At 48.1% G+C, this 24,941-nt stretch overlaps 1 protein-coding gene across 1 annotated transcript in view; it reads left to right on the top strand.

Moving 5' to 3' along the window:
- The window catches only part of SEPTIN7 (septin 7), a 358,518-nt gene that overhangs the window by 148,574 nt on the left and 185,003 nt on the right, over positions 1-24,941 (top strand). The gene's annotated exons all lie outside the window — the stretch shown is intronic.

The following is a 24,941-nucleotide window of genomic DNA, read 5'->3' as shown; positions in this document are numbered from 1 at the left end:
TCCCTTTCTACCGCGTAATGCTGTGCCCGCCCTTATGAACATCTCTCTGATGCTAGCAATACCATTTACCAAAGACTTTTTTTCTTTTTAGAACTGTATTCCATTAAAATAATCACCCATCAATCAATTATATCTGTTTTGCATTGTTAATTGTAATAGACCATTGTCATATCACTACATACCTGCGTCATCCATATATGTTTATGACTTTATTTGCATGTACTGTTACACAGAGTAATTAGAAGATTCAAACTGAAATAGGCAGGAGATTATGGTGTGGCTGAGAGACGTTTTATATTGTTGGGAATGCCAATAGATGATGGTAGACACACCTGATTGGTTGTTAGACACACCCAATGGGCACCCCTTTGACAGACAATGGGAACCCCTTTGACACGCTCAATAGGTGGTGTTAGACACACCCCTTTGACAGTGCACCCCCTAATAACATGTGCTGTGCACGCCTATGTGTACAGTATATATATCTCTTTTGCTTCTTACTTCATGGAGTCTCCTGCACAATAGAGGATAGGCTACTATGAATATGCCAGATCTTGAATTGTGTATATATGTCTTTTGCTGTTATTTCATGGAGTCTCCTGCAGAATAGAGGATAGGCTACTATGCATATGCCAGATCTTGAATTGTGAAATTATCTTTGTATATACTGTATGTTTTTATTAAAATGTTTTATAGGGTTTTGTATTATAATTTTATAGGTAAAATCAGGGTTGCCGACTTTTTCTGTCTCCTCTCCGGGAGAAGCCCGGAGAGGAGACTTCCAGCTGCAGTTCGGGGCGGGGCCTGAGCGTTACATCATTAAGCCCCGCCCCCATTATGTAATAAACCACAATTCCCAGATCTCCGTTGAGGGGGCGGGGCTAAAATGACGCGATTCTGGACATTTTAGCTCCGCCCCCTCTGAGAACACCCGACCCGCGGATTGCCGCATTTAAAGCCAAATGGTATGGGGGAAGATGGCGCAATCGGGGGGTGGCGTGGGGGTCCCCCGGAATCTGGGAGGGTTGCCCACCTTTCCGGGGGCCCGGGAGGAGGACCCAATTTTCGGGATCCTCCCAGCCATTTCGGGAGGGTCGGCAACCCTGGGTAAAATCTATATTATTATTATTATTATTATTATTATTATTATTATTATTGAAAGATGTAGCCAGCAGAGGGCACAATTCTGCATTCAGAATCCAGCATCCTTGAAGACCATCTGCTGTACAAATGTCAAGTACAAAATATGTGGTTTATACTGGTTACAGTTCACAACTTACAAAACATCAACCATGTCTTTACAATTGTTTAAAGATATGATACAATTTGTGTGTGTGTGTGTGTGTGTGTGTGTGTGTGTGTGTGTGTGTGTGTGTGTGTGTGTGTGTGTGTGTGTGTGTGTGTGTGTGTGTGATAAATGAACATTTGTACACATAAAAATGAAGTCCTCGTGGTACTATTCTGCAGACACCGATAGGCCACCAAGGTGGGATATCTTTAAAAAATGTTACGAGAAGATTGATCTGCAGGGTGTGATTCCCAATCCATATAGACAAAGCAATATATCAGCTGGAGTGATTATTTCCGAGCAATGCAGAAAGAGGTACAGAGAATGAAGGAAGAACATGTGCTGTATGTGGGCATGCTGTGACATATTCACTTGCCTTATGCTGCTGTAATGTCACTAATGCAAAGTATGCTTTACCCAAGTAATGGGGCAGCTGTGACGGATGCCAGATATAATGGCAAATGCATATATCAGTAAGTATCGGACATGTTGAATGACAAAATCTGATTTCAATGCTGATTTCAACAGGATGACTAAATATTAAACTTATCCAGAGGATTGCCCCCTGCCTAGTTGTGACAGAGAACCAATGAGTATGTAAATACATTAAACTAATACATTGTAATATGTTTGGCACTACACAAAGAATATGTGCAGCATCTCACCATACTGTGACTTTGGTAAGGTATTTGAGAGACAACGGGACACATTTAATTTGAGTTTGGAAAGTGGCATGATTCTGGCATGTTTCCAGCAACTTTTAAGTTGCTGTATGTAATAGACTGTGACTACAACCAAACATGAAAGAATCATGACTCATTCATGTCGCAACACAACTCGCAATCCAGATGTTTTTTATATTAAACGTGCAGCTTGCCATATGTAACAGAAATAAATACAATTTTGCTTGGTAGGGCTTGCTGAGATTTATAGTGCACTTGTAAAAGGCAGTATTATTATTATATATTACCTCTGTACCCAAAGCCCCAGGAGTACAGAGAGAAGCCATAGGGCATCGGTGGCCAACCCGCGGCTCTCGAGCCGCATGCGGCTCTCCCCCTTCTAAAGTGCGGCTCCTGCTGGCACTGCTGCCCGATGCGGCGCCCACCGTCCGTCCCCCATCACCCGCTGCCGGTTCCCGAGGGTAGGAGAGCGCGCATCGCACATCTCTCCTATCCCTCACTGTGCATCCCTGTGACTTGGCCGCCCGCCAATCACAGCTTGCGGGCCGGCAGCCAACCAGGAGCCGGCCCACGAGATTTGATTGGTGGACGGCCCAGTCACAGGGAAGTGAGAGGGGAAGGAGACGCGTGGTGTGCTCTCCTCCCCTCGGCGACGTGACATGACTGCTGGGGGATGCCAGACTGTGCTCTCCCCGCCCGGCAGCAGCAGCAACAATTGTGAGTGCTGCTGCTGGGAAATTATCACTGGGGGCATAACTAGCACTGTGGGGGGGCATATGTGGCATTGTGGTAACATATCTGGCACTGGGCACATAACTAGCACTGTGGGGGCATATTTGTGGAATTGTGGGGACATACCTGGCACTGGGCACATAACTAGCACTGTGGGGGCATATGTGTGGCACTGTGGGGGCATATCTGGCACCGAGGGGCATATCTGTGTGGCACTGTGGGGGCATATCTGGCACCGTGGGGCATATATGTGTGGCACTGTGGGGGCATATCTGGCACCGAGGTCATATATAAACAAATAAGTCACCAGGGCCAGATGGGATTCATCCGAGGGTATTAATGGAATTAAGGGATGAACTAGCTACCCCCCTACATTATATCTTTAGCAAGTCACTATCGTCAGGTATAGTACCAAAAGATTGGAGAATAGCAGAGGTAGTGCCAATATTCAAAAAAGGAAAAAAGGCAGATCCCGCTAATTACAGACCCGTTAGTTTAACATCAATTGTGGGTAAACTATTTGAAGGATTTTTAAGGGATGGTATCCAGGAATATTTAGATCATCACCGTCTACTCAGTACTAACCAACATGGGTTCGTGAAAAATCGTTCATGCCAAACTAATCTACTAGGGTTCTATGAAGAGGTTAGCAAAAACCTCGATAATGGAAATGCTGTAGATGTGATTTTCCTAGATTTCGCTAAAGCATTTGATACTGTCCCACACAAGAGATTGATTAATAAAATGGAGAACCTAGGATTGGGTGAAAATATCTGCAGATGGGTAGGGAATTGGCTATGTAATAGAGAACAAAGAGTGGTGGTGAATGGTGCCGTATCAGATATGATACCGGTACTAAGTGGAGTGCCCCAGGGTTCGGTTTTGGGGCCCATTTTGTTTAACATTTTTATTAACGATATTGGGATAGGGTTACTCAGCAATGTATCCATCTTTGCGGACGATACAAAACTTAGCAAAGTCATCAAATCACCAGAAGATGTCACCATGCTTCAAAATGATCTTGCAATTCTAGATGAGTGGGCAAAAAAATGGAAGATGAGGTTCAATGTAGATAAATGTAAGGTTATGCACCTTGGGAGACACAACCAGTGTGCAAGTTACAACCTTAGCGGAGAGGAACTGGGTAATTCCATACTTGAAAAGGATCTAGGAGTCCAAATAGACAGCAATCTAGGATGTAGTGCCCATTGTAATGTAGCTACAAAAAAGGCCAACAAAATTCTGGCATGTATTAAGAGGGGAATGGAAACTAGGGACTCAAGGGTAATTATGCCACTATATAAAGCATTGGTGAGACCTCACCTAGAGTACGGAGTACAGTTCTGGGCCCCACACTATAAAAAGGACATCATAGAATTAGAAAAAGTCCAAAGGCGAGCAACAAAGCTTATTAGGGGAATGGAGAATTTAAGCTACGGGGAGAGATTAAGCAATTTGGGACTATTTACATTAGAAAAGAGACGTTTAAGGGGGGACATGCTCAACATGTACAAGTATATCAAGGGCCAATATAAGGAACTGTCACACACCCTATTTTCTACTAGAAAGGAATCTAGGACGCGAGGGCATGAGTATAGATTAGAAGAAAAAAGATTTCATTCAGCTAGTAGAAAGAATTTCTTTACGGTCAGAACTCCCAGAGAGGTGGTAACGGCTGGCTCATTAAATGCGTTCAAGGCAAAGTTGGACAAACATTTACTGGAGAAAAACATCCATGGGTACAAATAAGAAATATAATTTCTCTGTAAAATACCAGAACCTACCAAATCAGCAAAGGATATCTATACCAGGTTGAACTAGATGGACGCAAGTCTTTTTTCAGCCTTACCTACTATGTGTTACGAACAGGGAGATCTCGCCTACCCTAACTCCGTTGTCACCCCTAGGAGTTGGCGGATGCGTGCTAAGCTAACCTTCACCAATAATAGCCGCGTTCGTGGGAGCCCGTTAGTCAGGCTCCCACCCCGATGCCACCTGGTCTTACTAGTGACAACGCAGCCACCAAGGCCGGAGGTAAACAAGGGGAAATCTACCTAACAACCAACGAGGCGAGAACTACCCTGCCCCACGGAGGGGGGTGTCAGTGGATAGCGGACTGGGCTGGGACCCGCGGTGCTAATGCTGTGGGCAATAGGCAAGACAATGTACCGTGGCCAAACTGACTGGTATCACAATACACGAGGTGTACCCCGATGCTGAGCAAGAGTAACAATACACGGTATGCTGACACAATCCGACCTGCTGACGGGTGTAACAATACACAATATGCTGACACAATAAGAACTGCTGACGGGTGTAACAATACACAATATGCTGACACAATAAGAACTGCTGACGGGTGTAACAATACACAATATGCTGACACAATAAGAACTGCTGACGGGTGTAACAATACACAATATGCTGACACAATAAGAACTGCTGACGGGTGTAACAATACACAATATGATGATACAAAAGATAAATGACAATAAGGGAGGCAAGGAGTGAGAATCTCCCAACTTATCTGAACACCAAGAGATCGGCAGGCAGACACAAGCAAGGATTCTGGAGGCAGCCAGGAACAGGGACTGGAAAACAGGAACCACGGGTGAGCAGGAGCCTGGAACCGGAAACACTCAGGACGCCAAATCAAGAGCTATAGCCGGCGCCTGAGTGTTCCAGCAACCAGGTTTAAATAGCGCGCCAAGCGCTACCCTTATGCTGCGTGCGGCGTCATGCACACCCCTTCCTCCCTGCGGCCGCCAGGCGTCCTCCGTCGCCTTGGCAACCGCTGCGGCAGGGGAGGAAGGGGTTGTACGCCGGCAGCCTGACTGCCTGCCGGAAGCTCCCGGCTGATGACGCGACGGCGTCGTCGTGGTAACCCGGCAACCGCCGGAAGAACAGAGGAGACTGCCGGGCGAGCGGAGGCGCTGCCCGTGCAGCTCCTAACAGTACCCCCCCCTTGAGGAGGGGTCACCGAACCCTTAGAACCAGGTTTGAACGGGAAGGTCTTAAAGAACTCTGCTTTGAGCCTGGGCGCATGTAACAATCGCTCAGGCACCCAAGACCTCTCCTCTTCTCCGAACCCCTTCCAATGGACCAAAAATTTCAGTTGACCCCGAACAACCTTGGAATCCAATATCTGTTCTACTATGAATTCTTTGTGCCCTTGAATGAGGACTGGTTCGCGGTTGGAAGCAGGCCCTGATTGGGAAGCCATCGAGGCTGGTTTAAGAAGAGAGCAATGAAAGACATTATTGATCCGCAGTGCTCTGGGGAGCTGCAACCTAAAAGCCACCGGATTGACTTGAGCAGTGATCAAAAATGGACCGATGAACCTGGGCCCTAATTTAGGACATCTCTGGCGAAGCTTAATGTGGCGAGTAGACAACCACACCTTTTGCCCCACTCGGAAAAAACATGGTCTCCTATGTTTGTCAAAAAAAAATTTTGAACGTGCTGAAGATTGCCTCAGAGCCAAATGAACCTTTTGCCACGACTTCCTAAGGAAGGACACTGTGGAGAAGGGCGGCCGAGAGGAATCCCTAGGAACAAAGAAGGAGTTGCACTTGGGATGGAACCCGAAATTACACAAAAAAGGCGAGCTCTTGGAGGCCGCATGATACGAGTTGTTATAAGCAAATTCTGCCAAAGGTACCAGTTCGGCCCAATTGCTCTGACATTTGGAGACGAAGCAGCGTAAATATTGCTCCAATGCTTGATTGACCCTTTCGGTCTGCCCGTTGGACTGTGGGTGATGCCCGGAGGAAAGACTGACCTGTATTCCTAAACCGGAACAAAAACTTCTCCAGAACCTGGCCACAAACTGAGATCCCCTGTCAGAAACTATATCCAAGGGAAGGCCATGGAGTCTGAAAATCTGCGAGATAAAGAGCTGTGCCAACTCTTTAGCAGTGGGAAGTTTACGCAAGGGAATAAAATGTGCCATCTTGCTAAAGCGGTCGACCGTGACCCAAATGGTGGTAAAACGAGAAGAAGGAGGAAGGTCGACAATGAAGTCCATAGAAATATGGGACCATGGCCTTTCTGGAATGAACAACGGCAGGAGAGTACCCACTGGTGATGACCTGGGAGATTTATGTCGAGCACATACCGGACAAGAGGAGACAAACAGAGCAACATCCTGTTTTATGGTGGGCCACCAAACCGCCCTAGACAAGTGCTCAAGGGTCTTGGTAACGCCAGGGTGTCCAGTGACCCTACTGGAATGAAAATCTTTGAGGACCAAATTTCTGAGGTGTTTAGGAATAAACAGTCTATTATGTGGAGTCCCCTGAGGAGCAGAAGGCTGGGAAGCCAGGACACGGGAGGCCAAGTCCTGAGTCAGACCCGCAAAAATGACAGAAGACGGGACAATGGGTGTATCTTTGAGTCCAGTGCTCTGACAAGTCTGGAAACTACGAGATAATGCATCAGCTTTGACATTTTTGGGGCCGGGTCTGAATGTAATGATGAATTGAAACCTGGTAAAGAACAACGCCCACCGGGCTTGTCGTGGGTTTAATCGTTTAGCAGACTCGATGTAGGCTAAGTTTTTATGGTCGGTAATCACAGTGATGATGTGTTTGGCCCCTTCTAACCAATGACGCCACTCCTCAAAGGCCCACTTAATGGCCAACAATTCACGATTCCCGACATCATAGTTCCTTTCGGCCGAGGAGAACTTACGGGAGAAGAAGGCGCAAGGATGAATTTTCTGATCATGAATGTCCTTCTGAGACAGGACAGCTCCAGCCCCTACATCCGAGGCGTCAACCTCCACAATGAAAGGAATTCTGGGATCAGGGTGATGTAAGACAGGAGCTGAGCAGAAGGCTTTTTTTAACTGATGAAAAGACTCAACGGCCTGTGGGGACCAAATCTCAGGATTGGCTCCCTTGCGAGTCAGTTCCACAATGGGGGCAACAATGTCAGAAAAGGACCGGATGAATCTCCGATAATAATTGGAGAATCCTAAGAATCTTTGGATGGCCTTGAGATTGTTTGGACGAGCCCAGGACATGATGGCTTGAACCTTGCTGGGGTCCATGGAAAAACCCTTTGGAGAGATGACATAACCCAGAAAAGAGACTTGAGCAATTTCGAATTCACACTTTTCGAGTTTGGCGTATAATTGATTTTCACGCAACTTTTGAAGGATCAGGCGGACGTGCTGCCGATGTTCAGAAAGTGACTTGGAAAAAAATCAAAATGTCGTCTAAGTAAACCACAGCAAATACCCCCAGGAACGGCCGGAGTACTTCATTGATGAAATCCTGAAAAACAGCAGGAGCGTTGGCCAGGCCGAACGGCATCACAAGATATTCGTAGTGACCTGAATGTGTGTTAAAGGCTGTCTTCCACTCATCTCCCTTTCTAATCCTGATGAGGTTATATGCTCCTCTAAGATCAATCTTGGAAAACACCACCGCTTCCCGGATTTGATCGAACAAAACAGAGATGAGTGGTAACGGATAGGAATTTTTTACAGTAATTTTGTTCAAGGCCCTATAGTCTATGCAGGGACGCAAAGATCCATCTTTTTTTTCAACAAAAAAAACCCCTGCACCTACCGGAGATTTAGAAGGACGAATGAATCCCTTTACGAGACTCTCTTTTATGTATGAATCCATGGCCTGGGATTCAGGTTCTGAGAGGGCATATAGACGTCCCTTGGGCAATCTGGCATTGGGAACTAAGTCTATAGCACAATCAAAGGGACGGTGAGGGGGTAACGTATCAGCTTCCTTCTTGGAAAACACATCGGCAAAGTCTCTGTAGGGTATGGGTAAAGAAGAAAAAACAGGAAGGACAAGACGAAGAGGAAGAGAGAGACAATGATCAGAACAGGAAGAGCCCCAACGTATGATTTCTCCTGTGGTCCAGTTGATACTGGGATTGTGCTTCCTAAGCCATGGTAACCCCAGGACGAGTGGCGTGAGTGGACAGTGAAACAACAGAAAAGAAATCTCTTCCGAATGAAGAGCCCCCACCGAAAGCTGGAGAGAAGGGGTGCACGCGGTAACACTGCCGTTGGCGAGTGGCTGACCATCCAGGCCACAAACCGACAAGGAATTGACCAGGGAGATGGGTTTGAGCCCCAACGAACAAACCAGCCCCCTGTCAATAAAATTGCCGGCTGCACCGCAATCAACAAAGGCAGTGGTAGCAACAGTGCAGTTATTACAGGTGACAGAAACCTGAATAATGATCGAGTCTAGGGGAGAAAAACAAGATAGGCCCAAGTGAGTTTCCCCAAACCCACCTAGGCCCTGTCTTTTCCCGCCTTCAACGGACAGACCACTGCACGGTGACCCTGACCTCCACAATACAGACAGAGACCCTTCAGCCTCCTACGATTCTTTTCTGCGGCAGATAAACGTGTAGCCCCAATTTGCATGGGTTCGTCACAGACAACCTCCGAGGTCTCCCCCGGTGATGTGGAAGGATATACCCCAGAGACCCTTTCCCTCTGGCGTTCCCGGAACCTCCGATCTACCTTGATGGCTAACTCCATAATTTCATCCAGGGAGGTCGGGGTAGGGTAGTGAACCAATGCATCTTTTAACATCTCAGATAAACCAATGCGAAACTGGCTACGGAGTGCTGGGTCATTCCAACCAGAGTCAATGGCCCACCTCCTGAATTGGGTACAATAAGCCTCTGCGTTACTCTGACCCTGCCGTAGTGCCCTCAGGTTGGCTTCGGCTGAGGCAGCACGGTCTGGGTCGTCGTAAAGCAACCCCATGGCAGAAAAAAAAGCATTCACAGAGGTAAGGGCCTCGGACCCTGCGGGAAGGCCAAACGCCCAGGTCTGAGGGTCTCCTTGTAACAGGGAGATGACCATTCCCACACGCTGGGATTCCACGCCAGAGGAGGCCGGGCGGAGTTTGAAATAAAGTTTACATGACTCTCTAAAGTTAAAAAACTGGGAACGTTCCCCGGAAAACCGGTCCGGGAGACTCAACTTGGGTTCGGGGTTTCTAGATGAGGATAAGACCCCCTGTACCCGTTCCTCTTGTAAGTTTACCCGGAGGGTCAACTTCTGAAGCTCTTGGGTAAGAGTATGCATCTGCCCCGCCAGAGCGTGATTAGCAGCCTGCTGGGCCGGATCCATAATAACTGACTGGAAGTTGGGTGAAGTATGGGCCGGCTATAATGTTACGAACAGGGAGATCTCGCCTACCCTAACTCCGTTGTCACCCCTAGGAGTTGGCGGATGCGTGCTAAGCTAACCTTCACCAATAATAGCCGCGTTCGTGGGAGCCCGTTAGTCAGGCTCCCACCCCGATGCCACCTGGTCTTACTAGTGACAACGCAGCCGCCAAGGCCGGAGGTAAACAAGGGGAAATCTACCTAACAACCAACGAGGCGAGAACTACCCTGCCCCACGGAGGGGGGTGTCAGTGGATAGCGGACTGGGCTGGGACCCGCGGTGCTAATGCTGTGGGCAATAGGCAAGACAATGTACCGTGGCCAAACTGACTGGTATCACAATACACGAGGTGTACCCCGATGCTGAGCAAGAGTAACAATACACGGTATGCTGACACAATCCGACCTGCTGACGGGTGTAACAATACACAATATGCTGACACAATAAGAACTGCTGACGGGTGTAACAATACACAATATGCTGACACAATAAGAACTGCTGACGGGTGTAACAATACACAATATGCTGACACAATAAGAACTGCTGACGGGTGTAACAATACACAATATGATGATACAAAAGATAAATGACAATAAGGGAGGCAAGGAGTGAGAATCTCCCAACTTATCTGAACACCAAGAGATCGGCAGGCAGACACAAGCAAGGATTCTGGAGGCAGCCAGGAACAGGGACTGGAAAACAGGAACCACGGGTGAGCAGGAGCCTGGAACCGGAAACACTCAGGACGCCAAATCAAGAGCTATAGCCGGCGCCTGAGTGTTCCAGCAACCAGGTTTAAATAGCGCGCCAAGCGCTACCCTTATGCTGCGTGCGGCGTCATGCACACCCCTTCCTCCCTGCGGCCGCCAGGCGTCCTCCGTCGCCTTGGCAACCGCTGCGGCAGGGGAGGAAGGGGTTGTACGCCGGCAGCCTGACTGCCTGCCGGAAGCTCCCGGCTGATGACGCGACGGCGTCGTCGTGGTAACCCGGCAACCGCCGGAAGAACAGAGGAGACTGCCGGGCGAGCGGAGGCGCTGCCCGTGCAGCTCCTAACACTATGTAACTATGTAATATATGTGCGGCACTGTGGGGGCATATCTGGCACCGTGGGGCATATATGTGTGGCACTGGGGGCATATCTGGCACCGTGGGGCATATATGTGTAGCACTGGGGGCATACCTAGCACTGTGGGGGGCATATCTGGCACTGGGGGCATAAAGTTTTGTCATGTAGCCACTCCCCCTTGTGTCATATGACCACTCCCCTGACCACGCCCCTGACCACACCCCTTTTGCCGCACGCGCCTTCGGCGTGCGCATGATGTCGGCTCTTTGGCTTGATTGACGATATTTTTCGGCTCTTTACCTCAGACCGTTTGGCCACCCCTGCCATAGGGCCAATAATACTGGTTGAACCTATGATGTGGTGACCCACACTTTCTTTTTTTTTTGCAGCCTATTCCCTTAGGGAACCCAGTAATAGTGCCAAATGGCATAGGTTAGGTTTATGCTTGCCTACTTTCCTAATCTTCTCTTCAGGAGAAGCCAGAGAGCATATACAGGTGGCTTGTGGTGGGAAGAGACCTACAGTATACTATGCACATTATTATTCCTTGCTTCATGTGCATTTTTTAATATAAGTGGTAGGGCCACAATTACATAGTAATCATTTAATTACATCACTTTTCACATCATCGCTGTCCAGACACACTGGGCAAATAATATAATATTTAAGTAAAAACTATAGATTGTAAGCTTGCAAGCAGGGTCCTCCTACCTCTATGTCGGTTTGTTTCTACCCAGTTTGCTTTATCACTGTTGTTTCCAATTGTAAAGCTCAACGGAATCTGCTGCGCTATATAAGAAACGGTACTTGTTTCCTAGCACGGCGCCACCAATTTTGATTGTATCCATCGGGTCGGAAAAATCGCGTCAATCGCATCGCATGCGCACCAAATCGCATGCAATGCGATCGACCCGATTTTTACATTGGAATCAATGTAAAATGGTCCCTGAGACCCGATTTTACATTGATTTCAATATAAAAAGCCCCAAAACCCCCCATTTTAACACCAAACCCCCCCACATGTTTGAAATGCCCCCCCCCCCCCCCATTGTTAACGCCACCCCAGTATTGACGCCAACCCAAAGCGTGGTGAGCGCAGCGAGTCCGCGAGGGGCGGCGGTACGCGTCCTCCGACCTTTTCATACCCCTACTATCCACGTCGGAGTGGAGTTGACTTTATAAAGAGTGGCAAGCCGGAAGCGTGGCGAGGGGACGCGGATACCTTCAACCTGATTTTCACTTTAAAAATAATTTAACATTGTTCCCTATGGGAAAATCGCGTTGATCGCGTCGGTCGCATCGCGGCCCCTTATTAGGGGCCGCGATGGACGCGATCAACCCGATTTTGTCTTTCACCGGCAAATTAGCTGGTGATTGACACAAAATCGGGTCCATCGCGTTGATTGTATGCCTTAAGTGCCTTAAACTTATGGCATATAATCAACGAGATAGCGCCGTGCTAGGAAACAAGTACCTAAGAAACTTTGGGCCTTATTCAGATTTCATCGGTACTGCGCGCATTCGCACGCAGTACCGATGTTGTGCGTCTGCGCATGCGCAGGCGTGTTTCTGCGCATGTGCAGGCGCATGGTGCGTGCACCCACGGCGACCTTTCGGGTCGCCGGGTGCACGCACCCATGGCAGCGAGGGGAGGGCGGAGATGGGCGGGGAGCGCCGGGCTGCCCCATTACCATATGGGAACGCCCAGCGTTCCATGGGCGTTTCCATGAGAACGCTGGGCGTTCTCATGGTAATGAGGCAGTGACGCGGGTGTGTGGGCCGGGTAGCTGACATCACCGGATGTCAGCTGCCCGCCCATATCACGCCAGCGTGCACGCTAAACTAAGTAACTCAAAAGTCACTTATATAAACGTGCACGCTAAACATCATTCGATGGTCACTGACCATCGAATGATGTGGGCGGACACCCCAGCAAAGCGAATGGATGTTTATGCAAAACATCCATTCGCTGCTGTGCGGGCGAAGCCGCACTTTGCTGGGGCGGCGGGGGGGGGGCGTGCGTTCGCTGGGCGCGGTTTGGTGGACTCGCAAGGCTGCGAATTCGCAGCCTTGCGAATCAACCTGAATAACCCCCTTTATATCAATAATAAAAAAAAACTATTGGTTCACCTTTTTTTTTTTGTTTTAGACTTCTCGTATGTCCTTTCTTTTAGTCTTGTTCTGTCCTAAGCTACCAAACTGCCTGATATCATCACTGCTTATTCCTGTAACCAATTCAGTGTCAAAGAGATGTGGTCTAGTCTGGACAGGTCATTTCCTTTTTAAAACATGTTCTATTTCCTTCTACACACTGACCCATTTCCTTTCTCTATGTTTACCTAATTAACTTTTACATGGTAATTACTCATGTATGTACAACTTCTTTATCTGCTTCCTGTTTAGGTCATTGATCTGTGTAGAATGCACAGAACTAGCGCAGTATTGACCTCTTAAAAGTTAAAACACAAATATGATTATCACAAAAACATAAAAAAATAAACTTGGTTGTAAGATAAGGCATCATTTTTTAAAGGTCAAATTGACTTAAGTTAAAATTGTACATTAATGATGGGTACACACCTAAAGATTTATCTGCCCAATCTGTCTCATAGGAACAGACTGGTCTTTCAGACAAATTGGTTAAATCTTTTTGATCTTATGCTGGGTACACACCAGGACGACAAGGGTCTGATCCCATCAATCTACATCCAATTCCGACCGATTGGATGTAGATTGTGCCCTTTTCTGTTCTGGTTTGGACCGATACCATTCTGATGCGCGGTCCCACGGGTCGGTCAGTCATTATTCAGATCCTACCTGCAGCATGTGTGGGTCGCCATCGGATCAGACGATGTGCATTGTGAGAAGGTTACCCGCATTACTGATTTGTCCAAATAATAGTTTTAGTCTATTTTCCAGCATTTACAAACAAAGTTTTGATTGTCCTATGCTTTCATTCAGTACAAGATTTTTGTTCTATAGTTGCTAAAGCTTATAAAAATGAAAATATGTGATATAGCCCATAGCAACTAATCAGATTCTGTCTTTCATTTTCTGGGATGGAAATAGGGAAAGATAGAATCTAAATGCTTGTTATGGGCAACATCATCTCTTTACATTTTTAGAAGCTTTAGTTCATTGATTTGAACATAAATTCAACTCTCAGATGAAAAATTCCACTTTGTTATATTGTGCAATATACCAACTCACGCTAGATCCCTCTTACCATACCCAGTGCTGTCCCTTCACTGGCCACAACAGTGACAATAACCATATTGGCCCTTATTCTGGTTCACCTGCGAAGGCTTCTCAAATGGACAGAACCATGTGCACTGCAGGTGGCAGGGCAGATGTAACTTGTGCAGAGAGAATTAGATTTGGGCGGGGTATTACTTCAATGTGAGATGTATATTGCAGTTTAAAAATAAAGCAGTCAGTATTTTCCCTGCACAGAAACAAAATAACTCACCAAAATCTCCCTGCAGTGCACATAGTTTTGTCCATTTGAGAAGGAATTTGCCTTTGCGAGTGAACCAGAATAACCCCCATTGAGCAGGGTTAGATGCTGGTGATTAGCACCTGTTCATGGGCTCTGCATTGCATGGTCCCCACTGTGTTGATTGATAGCTTCAACATGACCATAGGCACCAATGACCAACTTGCATCCACTTATTGCCGCTACAACTTGCAGTCCTGCTTCCTAGTTGGATTGTAGTCTGCAAGGATATGGGTCATTGGGTTGACCAAATTAAGGTCGACATACATTGGGTCGACCACTGAAGGTCAGCAGGCCTTAGGTCGGCAGGGTCAAAAGGTCGACACAATTATTAGGTCAACATTGTGAAGGTTAACAGTCAAAACATATCAGTGCACTGCGTTTCCTCCCATGACTCGCTGTGCGTCATGCTACGCTGGGCACGGGATGCAGTCAAAATCCCAACGGACAAAATCCCGACAGGGTCAAAATCCCGAATGGGTCATAATACCGACAAGGACAAAATCCCGACATTTAAAATCACGACAAGGACAAAATCACGACATTTAAAATCCCGAAAAGGTCAAAATACCAACATTTAGAATGTACAGGTGAAACTGTCAAAATGACTTTGGGTCTACAGGTCGCGAGGTCGACATAGGTTTTTTCACTGTTTTTTGACTCGACATGTGCCGACAGGCGGTATTTCATGCCCTACCATCCACTAGGGCTGGGCAACACCGGCCCTCCAGATGTTAATGAACTACACATCCCAGGACGCTTTGCATTAATTTTGCCATGTGGCCATGCTGAAACTGATGCAAGACATGCTGGGATGTGTAGTTCATCAACATCTGGAGGGCCGGTGTTGCGCAGCTCTGCACTAGGGCGTGGTGGGAGAATAAAATAGTGTGCCAAGCGCAGCGTGGAACCGTGCCCGAAGCATTGCGAGCGAAGCGAACGTTGCGAAGGGCTGCGGTTCACTTCCAACTGTGTACATGTCGACTGTGTCGACATTCGGGTAAAAAAACAGGGAAAAAACCCATGTCGACCTCGCGACCCAAAGTCATGTTGACAGTTTCATCTGTACATTCTATATGTCGGTATTTTGACCATGTCGGGATTTTGTCCTTGTCGGGATTTTCAATATCGGGATTTTCACCTTGTCGAGATTTTGTCCTTGTCGGTATTATGACCCTGTCGGGATTTAGACCGTCGGGATTTCATACCGAATCCCTGGGCATACTCTTATATTCTCCCTCCAAGCCCTAGTGGATGGTAGGGCATGAAAGACCACCTGTCGGCATATGTCTGCAAAAAAGGTAAAAACCTATGTCAACCTTTTGACTGTCGACCTTCCCAATGTCAACGTATGCTTATTTCGCCCTTTTGACCCTGTCAACCTTAAGCATCTCGACCTTTTGACTGTGTCGACGTAAGGCCTGTTGACCTGCAGTGGTTGACCCAATGTATGTCGATCTAATGACCGTACGACATCTGCCATTTGCTAAATTCAGGCTTTGATTTAATCAGTCCCAGTTTTAGCTTCTCCTAGGTTGTGTCCAGTGCTTAAAAGTGGTCCTGATGAGGTGGTGAAACTCACTTTCCTCACAAAATGTCCGCTGCGCTCACCACGTTTCGGGCTCGCCACACTATGTCAAATCAGCTCCACGCCGACGTGGATAGTGGGGGTATGAAAAGGTCGAAGGACGTGTACCGCCGCACCTCGCGGGCACGCTGCACTCGCCACGCTTCGGGTTGGCGTTGATACTGGGGTGGCGTTAACAATGGGGGGGGGGGGGGCATTTCACATAGTAATCACCCATCAGGGTGGGTGTACAATTAAGAATCGGGTCTGGGGGTGCATTTAACATTGGAATCAGGCATCAGGGTGTCTGTACAATATCGGGTATAATCGCGTTGCATCGCATTGCATGCCATTATAATGGCATGCGATGCGACGCGATATTAAAATTGTATACTCTGTACGGGAAAACATCAAATCGGGTACAATTGCAGCGCATGCCGTAATGAGTGGCATGCGATGCGATATATCGGGCGCCCAGATAATACACAAGTACCACTATTTTTTTTTTTAAATAGCAGGGAAGGACTCCCGGGGAGCAGCCAGGGGACTTTTGTGGGAAATTAGTTAGGCTGCTGAGCTGGCGGCATGTACATAAAGTAATGGTTCCATCAGTAAGTTAAATTGACACAGCCATTTGACAGTCACCTTCGCTTTACCATCCACAGTAAATCGGGAAGGGTGATAGCTAAGAAGCATGGAATAAATTAGGCCTTTCATCAGGAAAGATGCTAAGAAGTAACCAATGAATTTAGGAGTGAAATAAAGATGGTAAATTTGGATTTTGGGAGTGTTTATAATCAACTCTATGTTGTGTGGTCTTTTAGATCTACAGTGTCTGGGTCCAGTGGTCAGGGCCGGCGCTACCCACTCAGCAGCTCCTGCAAAGCAGGGAGGCGCCATGCTGAAAAGGCGCTGTCTCCCTCCCTGCTCTGCTAAAGCTTCCTCAGCCCTCACTGTCACTGCCTCCTGCACTCCTGCACACCGCCTGCAGCGCCTGTCTGACAGCGGGCGGCAGTATGGAGAGGCTGAGCAGCTCCCTGCACCGCGCACACACTGTCCTCCTCCTGCGACCTGCCCCCTCTTCCTCACGAACACTTGCACTGATGCATGTAGCGCTGTCTGTGAATGCCTGGATGATGTGTCATGTCCGGATCCGCCCACTACCCATCGCTCCCTGCGCTTGTAAGCTGTCAATCAAATGATGAACAGGCAGCAGCACCGCCTCCCCTTCCTTCCCTCTTCTCAGTGTGCTGTGCCAGTGCCGCTGCCAGTCCTCAACACTCCGCCACCTCTATCTCCTCCCCTCTTGCATGCCGTGCGATGCGATGCGATCTAGCCCATAACATATGCGATTCTCTTAGGGTGTATGGGCATCTTTAGTGCCTGCAACATTTTGTGGACACAGCACTGAGATGGTGTATGCATACATGTACATGCACCCGAGATCCTCCATAGGATCGCATGTTGCATACACTCCCACAATCGGGCTGCAGCTTGTTGCAATGGCAATGTAAAAGGGTGCAAAATGTATGGTTTGCAGGAGGGCGCCGGACACCCTAGCACTGGCCCTGCCAGTGGTGTAGCTAGGTTCCACGGTGCCCGGAGCAAGGGCATGTTTTGTGCCCCCCCCCCAAACACCCCCTCCCCCATTTGAAGTAGGTGGGACCCTTGCGCGGCGGAGGGGACTAACATTATACCACGCACCGTAATGCCCCCTACACATTAAGCCGCACACCGTAATGCACACTACACACTATGCCAGAAACTGTACTGCCCATTACATAAAATGCTGCACACTGTGATGCCCATTACACATTATGCCACACATTGTTGAATGTAATGCCCCCAGTGCTTATAAATGTAATGCCAACAGTAGTGCAGCTTTCACAATGCCCCTCAAAAGTGCCACTTACATTTTGTTCCCAGTCCAGCCAGGGCGCCCAACATTTGCTGACTTCACTGCTGCTGTGGTGATGGGAGGAGACCAGACCAGCTACACAGAGTAGAGATGTGCTGCAGCTGTCTCTTGTGCTCGGTGTGGGGGGGGGGGGGAGAAAAGAGGCAGCTTCCCTGCTGCGTGCTGCTGCCAGCAGGGGGGGGGGGGGGGACATCGCCAGAGGGACGGTGAAGGACGGCAGGAGCCGATGCTGCTCCCTGGTGGGATGGGAGGCAGCTTCTGTCTTTTTGGCAGCAGCAGGGGGCACAGTGCGGGACACGGGAGTCAAAGCTCCGGAGGTGGACTCCCGGCCGACGCATGTCCCAGGGGAGCAGGGGCAGCGCTCACAATTTGTGTACATCAAGTGTGTGCCGGGTCCGTCCGCCGCTGTCACTGTTGGGGGGGTGCCCCAACTGCGGAGAACCTTCCTTCCGTCCCCCGAAGTCTCCCTTGCATTCGCGCACACTGGCTGTTTTAGCAGGGCGGGTGAGCCGGTGGCAGAGCTCCGGCGCCAGGAGACATGTCTGCGCCCGGAGCTGGTGCTCCGCCGGCTCCACCCTAGCTACGCCTCTGTCTGGGTCTACAATCCATTGGTTGACAACCAATGGGTGACAGGGTGAAAAGGTGAACAGTCGAAAAGGTCTACATGGAAAAGGTTGACACAGGTAGACATGTATTTTCCATGATTTTTTTTGTGGGGGATTTGACAAAGGTTGAGTTCTTCATCGGCATGAACAATTTATAAGTGTACCGCGAACCCTTGCATGGCTCTCTGCGCTCGCCATGCTTCAGGTACGGTGCCTAGCTGTTCTCAGCACCCTATTATAATCTAACGCTATTCCCATGAAGATGGTAAAGTATGAACACGTCGGTTTTTACAAAAAGATCATGAAAAACTCATGTCAACCTTCTGACAGTTCACCTGTTGACTGTGACCTATTTGCAATGATGACACTTAATTTGACTGTCGACCTTTTGACAATGTGTACTTTTCAACTGTTGACCAATAGTTGTCAACCTTTTGATTTTCTACATAGACACTGTTGATCTAATGCCTTGATACCATTTTGTATGGCATCATGATTTCCAAAGTATACATTAATGTATTTGCTGTAGTGGGAAAAACATTATTATGGTTGTAAATCAATGCCCCCTACTGCAGGTGCACTTTCTGATTTGAATGTTGCCAGATGTTCTGAGAAAGGATATGTTACTTTTGTATTTTACGTCATTCCTTTCTCGATGAACTCTCGAGGGCCCGATTCAGACCTGCGTATATTCGCTGGCTAGCAAGCAGTTAAATGCACCCCCCACCAGGCCCTCTGCTAGAAATGTTGGGGCCCTGGAACTGATCTTCACTCTGGGCCCCCAGCGGCACGGCGCCACCCCTCGCCCGCACCCACGTGCACCCCGCCCTTCACGGACCGGAGCGCACAGTGCAGCCTGCAGAGCCCCAAGCCCCTCTATGTCGTAGGCTTGGCGCTCTGCAGGCTGCACTGTGTATTGTGCTTGCCTGGCTGGGGTCTGCTGGGTGAGGGAGGCCTGAAGGCAGGGTGCGGGGGGGGGGGGGGGGGGTGAGCCATGCCACTGTGTGCAGCTGCCCAGGCCCCTCCAGGGGCAGCTCTACCCACGACACCCCCTGTCAGAGGCCTTGCCCCCCACTGCCCAAACCCTCTCACTACCATGCGAGCAGCTGTGTACGCTTACACATCTGCTCGCATTCAGATGGGGTGGGTACCCGGCGTTTCATAGGCGTGTCCACAAAAATGGTGGGCGCGCCCATAGAAACGCAGGGCGGACCTCAGCAAACGCTGATGCGCCCCTGCCTGCTCCGGGCGGGTGGATGACTTTACATGACGTCAGTGCATGCTTACAATTCGGCCTCCCTGTTCAAATAAAAAGTACCGGTAAGTCCTGGCTTACTATTAATAGCGAACAGAGAAAAAATATATTTTTTAGTGAGTAACCATCGAATGATTTTTACTCTGTGCGTGGGAATGCGAGTGGATGTGTAAGCACAGGAGCGTGTCAAGTAGCTATCAATCAGGCCATATTGCAGAAGCCTGAATAGACATAGCCAGAAGTAAGCAGGCACTGGACGTAGTTAAAATCCTGACAGGGTCCAAATCCCGATCGGGTCAAAATACCGACAAGGACAAAATCCGGACATGGACAAAATCCCGACAGGGTCAAAATCCCAACATTTAAAATCCCGACAGGGTCAAAATCCTGACATATAGAATGTACAAGTGAAACAGTCTACATGCCTTTCGGTCGACAGGTGCGAGGTCGACATGGGTTTTTTCACTGTTTTTTGAACCGACGTGCCGACAGGCGGTATTTCATGCCCTACCATCCACTACGGTGTGGTGGGAGAATAAAATAGTGTGCCGAGTGCAGCGAGGCACCGTGCCCGAAGCATTGCGAGCGAAGCGAGGGGCTGCGGTTCACTTACAACTGTGTCCATGTCGACTGTGTTGGCATTCAGGTAAAAAAAAAACAGTGAAAAAACCCATGTCGACCTCGCACCTGTCGACCGAAAGACATGTAGACTGTTTCACCTGTACATTCTATATGTTGGGATTTTGACCCTGTCGGGATTTTAAATGTCGGGATTTTGACCCTGTCGGGATTTTGACCCTGTCGGGATTTTGTCCATGTCGGGATTTTGTCCTTGTCGCTATTTTGACCCATTCGGGATTTGGACCCTGACGGGATTTTGTCCGTCGGAATTTCATACCGAATCCCTAGGCACCAGTGTAGGGGGATGCAGTTATAATCCCGGTGGTCGGAATCCCGGCGTTCAAAATCCCGACCGCAGAAATACCAACACTTTCTTCCTCTATGGGTGTCCACCCATAGAGGGAGAATAAATTAGTGTGCCCGCAAGGGGGGGGGGGGGGGGGGGGCGGCGATCCACGTCCCTCCTTGTCGGGATTTCGGCGTCTGGATTTTGAACGCAGAGATTCCGTATCAAATCCAGTGTAGGAGCCTGTGTGGGACAAGTTGTTTCAAGTGCTAGTATCAGAGCCTGGAGGGTGTAGTAGCCCCTCACAACCCTGTGGGAGGAGTTACTAACAGGCAGTTACTGATGGTGAGATGGAATCCTAGGCAAGAGGAGGGAACCCACCTCTTCTCTTCTACTACAGTAAAACAAATCTGTGACTACAGTAGCTGGTGGAGTGAGGTTATCCGCCCACAAAAAAAAAAAAAAAATGAAATGTAATTCAGAAGAGCAGTGATAAAACCATTCCGTTTTGCTATCAACACATGTAAAATGTCAACATTTTTCTTGTTTATAAAAGTAAATTGAAAAAATCTGATTCCATCATATACTTTGATAAAGTTCTTTGTGTGCACTGCATATGAGTCTCTCAATTTAGAACTCAATGCCTGGATCCCGTACAAACATGTTAACTGAACAGACATCCTGGTTGTATATACAGTATGAGATTTTTACAGTACATGACTGAAAGCTGTTTCTAGTAACAGAGCCTGAGGTAAGGAGTTGACGATAAATACAGCGCTTGTATTATTTCCAGGTGTGTAAAGCACTATAGGGTCAGATGTCTGTAGGTGCTGGAACAGAATTCCTGTAATCTGCTGTCCCCGGGGGCATAGTTATGTTATTTAGGCATTTTATCTGACACGATTATGGCAGGAATGTTGGTGATTTTTTTTTTTTATTGCATATAATTTGGTAAAGTAAACTCATTTTAATTCCCTTTCAGATTTTTATGTAAACAATTATAACCAAGAAAAAAAAGTATTATAAGATAGAAGGTTAAATGTAATAGGGTTCGAGTTGCCGGGGGTGTGGTACTGTATACGGTCATTAGGTCGACCCTATTAAGGTCAACATGCATTGGGTTGACCACTAAAGGCCGACAAGCCTTAGGTTGACACCTGGGATAGGTCAACATGGGTAAGGTCAAAAGGTCCTGAACAGGAGCGGATCTAGGATAAAATGACAGGGGGGGGGGGGGGGCACCATGATAAAAGAGCGTTTAGGTGGGGGAGGGGCGGTGTTAGTAATGCCAGTGTACATGCTAAGAGAGCGGCAGAGAGAGGGTGGGAATGGGATTAAAAATAGGCATTTAAAGTGCGCAGGCCCACCATGGCCACAAACAATGGAGGATGTAGTTGTGCGCACGCCGAAGGCGCGCTCTGGAAAAGGGGGTGTGGCCACTCAACAGGGAGTGTGTCCTTGAGTGTAGTGTACAACACCATATACAACTTCTATACATTATGCAACAAATACTAGACCCCATTATACTTGCCCCTTAGACATGATGCCAAATGGAATGAGCCAAAATTCACATAATGCCACATGGATTGTGTCAAAATTCACATAATGCCACATGGATTGTGTCAAAATTCACATAATGCCACACGGATTGAGCCAAAATTTACATAATAACACACGGATTGAACCAAATTCATAAAATGCCAAATGGATTGAGCCAAAATTCAAATACTGCCACATGGATTGAGGCAAAATTCACATAATGCCACATGGATTGAGCCAAAATTCACATAATGCCACACGGATTGAGCCAAAATTCACATAATGCCACATGGATTGAGCCAAAATTCACATAATGCCACACGGATTGAGCCAAAATTCACATAATGCCACATGGATTGAGCCAAAATTCACATACTGCCACATGGATTAAGCCAAAATTCACATAATGCCACATGGATTGAGCCAGAATTCACATAATGCCACACAGATTAAGCCAAAATTCACCAAAGGCGCGCATTAAACATTTACAACATAATGTCCATTACATGTTAAATTACACGCCATTATGTCGTCCATAATGTATTATGCCAAACACCATAATGCCTATTAAAAATTATGCTACATAAGTGCTGCTTATCTACATGCTCATTGCTAAGGGTTCCATGCTCGTTGCCATGTGGGATTACATGCTCATTGCCAAGGGGGAATACATGCTCGCGGTAAATGGGGGACAGCCAGCGCCAGGCAGAAGTGATAGCCACTGACAGTGGCAGAGCCTGGCTGTATTCAGAGAACAACCACAAGCTTGTGATGCCAGGTGGGAACTGGTAGCCGTCGGAACTGGGTGGGGGTCGAAATGGACGGATCCCATATTATCCTATGGGGAAAAAACATTAGGGCTTTGCTAGGTGATATCTCCGGTTCCCGGGGGGGGGGGGGGGCTAGATACACGGGGCAGTACTTGTGGATTATCACGGCTCCCATTGCATGCCATATGTAGTGGCATGAGATGGCATGCGATGAGATGCGATTTTTACCGGGTTTTAGCTATTTAGCGAGGGGACGCGGACACCTGTGAAGCCCGCGAGGGGACGCGGATACCTGTGAAGGTATCCGCGTCCCTACGCGGGGCGCGCTGCGCTCACCACGCTTCGGGCTCGGTGGCTCGCTGCGCTCGCCACATTTTCTATTCTCAACTCCACGCCGACGTGGATAGTGGGGGTATGAAAAGGTCGTAGGACGCGTACTGCCGCCCCTCGAGGGCTCGCTGCGCTCGCCACGCTTCGGGTTGGCGTTGATAGTGGGGGTGGTACACTCTGAAAAATGACATTTGGGGGCATTTAAGATATTTGCTACACATTTCAATGCATTTGGATGCATTTCAGTGCAAAATCGCATGCGATCGCATCGCATGCGATTTGTTTGCATGCGATGCGATTTTTTAGCATGCGATGGACATCGTGGGAGCTGTGATACTCCACAAGCACCCACGGGGCTGGGCTCGTTGGAAAGCCCTGGTTCCCAGGTGCCCCCCCCCCCCCCCTGAATCCGCCACTGGTCTTGAAGGTCGACACAAGCATTAGGTCGACAATGGAAAGGTTGATAGTCAAAAGCTCGACAAAGTTTTTCATGTTTTTTTTAGTAGACATGAGCCGACAGGCGGTATTTCATACCCTATCATCCACTGCGGTGTGGTGTGCCCAAAGCTCGGTGAGTGTAGCAAGCCGTGCGACGTCCGGTACACTTAGACCAGTGGTCAGGGAACTCGGTCCTCATTACCCACACGGTGCATGTTTTGCTGGTAACTCAGCAGATGCACAGGTGTACTAATTACTCACAGACACATTTTATAAGGTCCGCAGGTGGAGTTAATTATTTCACTTCTGAGAGGAGACCTGCATAACATGCACTGCGTGGGGTAATGAGGACCGAGTTCCCTGACCACTGACTTAGACGGCGTCCATGTCAACTGTGTCAATATTCTGGACAAAAGAACATGCTCTATATCCCGCACTGAATCCAACTGCACTGTATCTGACCCATAGTGTATCCATCTTGCACTGTACCCAACCTGTTCTATATCCCAGACTGTATCCATCTTGCACTGTATCCAACCTGCTCTATATCCTGGACTTTGCCCAAACCATACTTTATCCTGAACTATAGCTAATCTGCACTGTATCCAACCCCCACGGTTATACCACGCTGTATTCAACCTGCTCTGTATCCTGCATAGTATCCAACCTGCATTGTATCAAAACCACACTATATACTGCATTGTGGGGGTGATTCTGATTCATTTGTGGTTCTGCGCATGGTATATTATGTGCATGTGCAGCTCCCCTTTGTGAATGGATCGGCGACTTGCATAGTCACCGAGCCGTTTGCAAGAATCAGGGTGGGCAGAGGACAGCGATTACGGGGTCACCCATGGGAAGACCCAGCATTTATGGGTACTCAGATGGGATGATGTGTGATGGGAGCGGGCGACTGACGTCACAGGACTTCAGCTGTCTGCCCTGTCTTCGTCTTGGTGTAATATGAATAACAGAGACTACTATGTGGTGTAAGGTGTATTAGTACTCCTCCATCTCCTTGAACAGTCTAGCAATCTCCCTGTTTTCACCTAACCCATATAAAGCAGCTGTTACAATTTTTTTGGGGATAAAATAAATCAGAGATACACTACTACCCTTTAAATATTTGGGGGTCCTAATTTTTTTAAAGAAAAGCACTGTTTTTTTTTCCTTTCAAAGAAGATAACA

The sequence above is a fragment of the Crinia signifera genome, chromosome 5 (genome assembly GCF_055691185.1).
Source record: "Crinia signifera chromosome 5, ASM5569118v1, whole genome shotgun sequence".
NCBI classification, from domain to species: Eukaryota; Metazoa; Chordata; class Amphibia; order Anura; family Myobatrachidae; genus Crinia; species Crinia signifera.
The sequence above is the reverse complement of the archived record's forward strand: the minus strand, read 5'-3'. Positions and strand labels throughout refer to the sequence as shown.